General features: G+C 54.3%; 1 protein-coding gene across 3 annotated transcripts in view; it reads left to right on the top strand.

The window, feature by feature from the left end:
- Window positions 1-4036: 4036 nt before the first annotated feature.
- The window catches only part of LOC138566693 (leucine-rich repeat and fibronectin type III domain-containing protein 1-like protein), a 799167-nt gene continuing 796802 nt past the window's right edge, over window positions 4037-6401 (top strand). For all 3 annotated transcript variants that reach the window (XR_011301995.1, XR_011301996.1, XM_069644277.1), the window contains exon 1: window positions 4037-6029. The gene's annotated coding sequence lies outside the window, so the exon portion shown is untranslated. The remainder of the gene's footprint in view (window positions 6030-6401) is intronic.

Raw genomic sequence — 6401 nt, 5'->3', positions numbered from 1 at the left:
TATTTAGGCGTAAGGAATTTATTGTTTTATACAAATTTTACCTGGACAACTTTAAGTTTCATTTGAACATTTTTCCTGTACATATTTATTCAATATATATCATTGGGCCTCATTACGACCCAGGCGGTAAGGGGTTTACGGCGCCGTAAACAGCGCCGACCCTTACCGCCTGAGTACGAGGTCCCTTAGCGCCATGGCGGATTTAACACCTGCTTTTAGCAGGTGTTAAAATCCATGGCGCTAAGGGACCATGGAGTTAATTACGCCACCGTAATTTACGGTGGCGTAATTAACGCCTTCCCCACTCCCATTATGCCCTATGGGGCAAAAATGGGAATGGGGAAGGGTAAATGGGGATTGGGGACTTACCGCCCCGCCAAACTCGGAATGGGGCGGTAAGTCCGCCAACCACCATGGCGTAAACGTAGTTTACGCCATGGTGGTAAAGTCACGGCCCAGGCGGTAACTTACCGCCTGGGTCGTAATGAGGCCCAATGTGTTTGTAAAATGTAATGCTTTGTGCAGTTCATTTGTGTGTTGGCATGTTTGCTAGTCCTATTTTGAGCCAACACATCTCTCCATTGCAAGTCATGTGTCTTGTTGCGTACATGCTTCTGTATTGCTGTTGCTGAGATGGTTGCGGATGACAGGATGTACATGTGCCTGACATGTGCTGGTGTGTCAATCAGACAAATGGGTGTGCACTGTATATTTGGATTTGCATTGACCTGTGCTGCATCACTCTGTGTTTGGCATCACTGTGGTTGGGGTGGAGGGAGGTGGGCTCATTGTGGGAGTGTTCCATGGTCACCATCACAGCACATTACTTTGTTATTGCTGTGTAAACACATGTTGTGCATACACCTTCACCAGCATGTGCAATCACACAATGCCTTCTGTCATGTGTTGCTCAACCTCTACCACTGGAATGCAGTAGAGGCTCATATTTTATATTCCAGAGTGTCTGCACAATTCACCAGTGTATGTGAGTCATGCTCTCTCTGACTGCCCCACCATCACCCATGTATGAACTGGTCATGTGATAGTTAGCTGACAGGTATTTTGCCACCGGCTCACTCATGCTCAGGCTGTAATACCCCTGGCCATTGTTTGTGGATATTGCAACAAGTTTTGCTATGTTTGCTTTTGTCGTGGGCACACATTCTGTCACTGTGCTTCGATGCCATGGCAATGTGGCATGGGCAGCATGCACATGTTTTTGCACTCACTTGTCACATGTGTATGTTGGGGATGATTAAGGCCTGGAAGGGTATATGAGCAGGTGCTTCACTCAAGAATGGACCTCTAGTGATTGCAGTTGTTTGGATGTGCAGGATACATTTTCTTGTTGCAATTCTGCTGTCACACCACAGAAGTTAAGGTGAGCAACAGGCATTCATTGCTGTGGTGATGTGTGGGGGTGTCACTTCTGGAGGGGGCTGTCTGTGGGGGGTGTCCTATCTTTAGGGGGCTGCCTGTGGGGGGTGTCCCGTCTGTAGTGGGCTGTCTTTGTAGGGTGTCCCATCTGGAGGGGGCACCTTGTGGGGGGTGTCACAGGTGAGTGGTGCTTTGGGGTGGTGTCCCGTCTGGAGGGTGCTGCCTGTGGGGGTTGTCATGGGTGAGGGGGGCTGGGGAGTGGTGGCCCATCTGGAGGGGTCCGCCTGTGGAGGTGTCCCATCTGGAAGGGCTGTCTGTGGGGGTGCCGATCTGGAGGGGGCTGCATGTGGAAGGTGTCACAGGTGAGGTAGGCTGGGGGTGTTGTCCCATCTGGAGGGTGCTGCCTGTGGGGGGTGTCCCTTCTGGAGGGGGCTGACTGTGGGGGTGTTCAGTCTGGAGGGGGCTGCCTGGGAGGGGTGTCCGGTCTTGAGGGGGATGTCTGAGGGGGTGTCCCATCTGGAGATGGCTGTCTGTGGGAGGTGTCCCGTCTGGCAGGGGCTGCTTGTGGGGGTGTCACGGGTAGGTGGGCTGAGGGTGGTGTCCCAACTGGAGCAGGCTGCCTGTGGTGGGTGTCCCTTCTGGATGGGGCTGCCTGTGCAGGGTGTCTCTTCTGGAGGGGGCTGCCTGTGGGGGGTGTCCCATCTGTAGGGGGCTGCCTATGGGAGGTGTTCCATCTATAGGGAGCTGTCTGTGGGGGGTGTCTCGTCTGGAGGGGGCTGCCTGTAGGGGGTGTCACAGGTCAGGGGGGTTGAGGGGTGATGTCCCATCTGGAGGGGGCTCTCTGTGGGCGATGTCCCTTCTGGAGGGGGCTGCCTGTGGGGGGTGTCCAGTCTGGATGTGGCTGCCAGTGGGGGGTGTCTCTTCTGTAGGGGCTGCCTGTGGGGTTTGTCCCATATGTAGGTGGCTGCCTATAGGGAGGTGTCCCATCTGGACGGGGCTGCCTGTGGGGGGTGTCACAGGTGACGGGGGCTGGTGTGTGGACTACAGTGGTTCATGTGCATTAGGGGGGTTATGTGGACAGGATGGGTGCTGAGAGCGTAGCCAACACTTACGAGGGGGCGTGCGGTTTAGCTAAGGTATGGCCTGAGCTTGCGAGGGCGGGCGCTCGTTTTCTCTGGGGTGCAGCCTGGGATTGTGATGTTTTTTCACATGATTTCTCTGGGGTACGGCCTGGGCTTGAGATGGAGGGCATTTGTTTTCTATGGGGTGCGGCCTGGGACTGCGAGGTTTTGTCGAGCGATTTTGCTGGGGTATGGCCTGGGATTGAGAGGGTTTTTTTGTACATTTTCTCTGGGGTGCTGGATGCTGGGCCAGGGATGGCGCTGAGGCTTGCGCCATGTTAGTCCTTAACTTGATTTTTGGTCTGCGTGGGGGAGTGTTGGGGGCGTTCCTTACACAGCTTGTTGTTACTTGCACGATGGCTAGTAATGCATCTTGAAATCCATGAATACACATGGTGCAGATTTTTTTTTCTGCGCCACAGCTCCTTCTCGCCGCGCGGCACTTGCGCCATTCCTGCGGCAGATTCCATTAATCAGGCCCATAGTCTCACCAGCCAGTCAGTGCACCAGAGATTCTAATATAGCAGACTAATTGTGGTCGAACCAACATTACATGTTCTCCCCTGTTGCTCCGCGTCACTGAAGTTGCTTGGGCCATCCAGAGTACTACCCCGCAATCTGCAATGTCCTGTTATGCTATGATATTGAGTTTTTCATTGCACACCATCTGCCATTTTCACTCTTTCTAGGAGCTTGAGGATCTACAAGAAGTGGGTGTTTTCAGATTTAAATGAGAGCGTTAACTAATTGTAACATTGAAGCTGCACTAAAATAGTCTCATTACAATGAGTAAAGAAGTTAGATGCCCTTACACAAGTAAGTTTGCCAGTCCTCCACCATCTCTGAAGTTACCGCCTCTCTCAACATTTGTTAGCCTATGTGCACCCCTGGTTGCGCGCGCTTGCATTTCGTTAGACAGAGATGTGAGGGAAGCCTTTCCCCGAAACTGGCGGTGTTAAAGTTTTACTGCGTTTGTTCAGAAAAATGTACTCGAACAAACACAGTAAAACTTAAAAGCTACTACTTTCAAGAAAGACTTTCATCGCCTCTCTGCAGATTGCGCTTTAAAATGTACTATTTGATAGTGGGTCCCCACACCAGACCATGGGGTGGGTAGAACAGTGTGGGGTGGAGCCTCCAAGTTTGCCCCGCCTATTTTCTGAAGTGGGCCCTCCCTCCGAAATGTAGGTTTCGTTGCGCCCCTGGTATACAGCAATTTGCTATCTTGGCATAGTGCAACTTTGTGATGATGGCCTGACGAGTTTGCAGGAAGCTTGACATTATGTGGTAACTAGGCATGAGGTAAACTGCAATGATGGTACAGCTTTTGTCATATATGCAGGCAGGCATATAAAAAAGACCAATGCATAGCTATGCATGGTGTGGCTGCATTAAGGGCAAAGGAGTGCCTCTGTCTCCCCAAAATTGCCACGCCCCTGAACAAGCCAAGCTGTAGCTTTAAGAGTGGGCCAGCTGATGTGTTTGCCGCTCATGAATATGCAAGAGCAGCGAGCAGCAGCCCCCTCCCACCTCCTCCCTCAGCACCGGGAGCCTGTGAGCGCTGCAGCTCCTGCCTGACCCGAGCTGCCAATAGCACGGGGAGCGCGGCAGCTGGCAACCCGCGCTTGGAGGGCACTGTCACCCCTCGGCATCCTCGCCCCACCCCCCAGGGGGCTCACCGTGCGGCAGGAGGCGCATGCACCCGCATTCCCGCTGCCCTGAAGTGTGCGCGATGTTCCTGGCTTTGTGATGTGCACCGGAATTTAAATTCCCGAGGCGTTCATAACATTTCCACTTTCCTGCAACCAAGTTCTCGGGAAATCTCATTGGGAGGCTGGATCCGGGCGTGCTGGGAATACGGTGTGCGTGACCTCCTGGAGATGGGCGCGTGTATTGGGCACGATTTGCTGGATTTAGAGTGTGGAAGGAGAGGAAGGAATAGATGCCATCTGTTCGGAGACCACCCCGAGCGTGCGATGCTTTTCACCTGACTGGAAAGAGGGGCACAGTTGGCCGGCAGATGCATGTGCCTCGACCGCTCTCTCCAAGTTTCCTCATCGCACAAGGATTCGTTTGCTGACGGATGTAAGAATACCAACGCTGGCGGAGTAGGCAGCACGCACTGCCCTGCTTCTTTTGGTAATGAGTGGCATGTAATCCAATTAAACGGCGCTTGTTTCATCTGTCTCGGCAGCAAGATACAATTCGCTATTGCTGTCTGGATTCGGACCTGCGCGTGTCGGCGGTAGGCGCACGAACCCACTAAGCAATCCTACTCACTGACCTACGATTGCACCAGTCTGACTGTGCTTCACAGCGTGCAGCCCAGGGGCATTGATGCACACACGCGTGGTGGGGGGTTGCCCTTGAAGACCTTCCAATGCTTGGCATGTCCATCACCCACCCCGTGTATTGATATCGCAGCAGGTGAACGCCATCTCTTCGGGGTTCTGCCATAGGTGGCGCAGAGGAAAATCCGCTCCGGGGGTGGCCGGATGGTACCTTGATCCAAACTCTCTCTAGTGCATGGCGGGGATGCTGCTAAGCACTCCCTTCTCTCTCTCCAGACTCTGCTTTTCCGTCGTGCTCTCCGTAGCCCGATTTAACAGCCGCCGTGCCTAATTCTACCCGGGCAATGGAGGCATCCCCCCGTTCCTCTACCTGTGCCTGAAAGCTATTCCAGCTCTCTGCAACACGCAGGGACCCCTCCCCTCAGTCACACTCCATGCCAATCGCTGCCAGGCTGCCGCCCATCCACCCTGCTTAAGAACTCTCCCCCCACCCCCTACTCTCCCTCTCTAGGGTTCTTCCCCGGACCCCCGCGGCTCCAGATCCCGGATATATGTCCCCTGTCTCTAACTCCCCCCGAGGCCGTGGGACACCGCCTTGCTCGTCACACTGCGCCCTCCCCCACTCCCAAGCCCCGCATATTACGAAGGCCAGGCAAGATGGGGGTCGTAATGTGCTCATTTAGTGGCCATTGATGCGACCTCCTCCACACCTGGCCTTCAGAAAGAAACTCCAAATGCACTTCTTTCAAAAGCAGAAGAACGCTTCCTCGGCAAGGTAGCGCCTGTACTGCATCTAGTCCACTCTGCTGCGCTTTACAACACCCCATATCCATCCAATCATTCATCGTGTTGTGCCTGCAAGGTGTCACTCCTCGAAGCCACCGCTGCAGCCAACGATGCCTCCTCGTCAGCCTTGGGAATGAGAGCTCCACACAACAGCAACTCCAAAGGCGGATCTTGCTGGGACCTGCACAGCCTGCTCTGTGGCCCCATCGAGGAGTCTGCTATGGGGCGGCAGGCCAAGAATGCCCCCGTTGCAGCCGGAAAGGATGAGTCCCCGCCCCCTGCCAACCCGCGGAGTGTCGCCTCTTTGGCCTGAGCCTGAACAGGGCATCAGCCAGTTAGCACTGGGCCCTCCCTCTGGACATGGCATTGGGAGGAAGGATGGAGACGGGCGCAGCGAAAGTCCGGGACCAGCAGCAATGAGACAGCCGAAGACCCCCTGGATGTCCAGCAGCAGGTACACCCTGGCCCCTCTTCCCTCATTCCCAGGAGTGGGGTCTGTGCGGGAGCAGATGCTAAGGTCATTTGACTGCCGCGGCGTCAATGCTTTCCTGTGGAAAATAGGGTGTGTGTATACATAATAGCATAATGGCAATGCACGGGTTTACGTGAGAAGGGGATGGGGAACAGGTAAAGGAAGCAGTGAGCAAATTACAGGGGACGGGTGGAGTAGGCATGCCGAGGGAAGTGGCAACGAAACATCACTCAGGGGGGATGGGAAGTGACATGGAACTGGAGAAGTGGGGTGGGGAGGCAGAGCAATAGTGGGGAGTGTGATGAAAAAGCACGGGAAAGGAAAGTGGGAGACAGGCTGTGTGTGGCAAGATAA

This window comes from Ambystoma mexicanum, chromosome 2p (genome assembly GCF_040938575.1).
Source record: "Ambystoma mexicanum isolate Mex_15411 chromosome 2p, UKY_AmexF1_1, whole genome shotgun sequence".
In the NCBI taxonomy this organism is placed as follows: Eukaryota; Metazoa; Chordata; class Amphibia; order Caudata; family Ambystomatidae; genus Ambystoma; species Ambystoma mexicanum.
The sequence above is the reverse complement of the archived record's forward strand: the minus strand, read 5'-3'. Positions and strand labels throughout refer to the sequence as shown.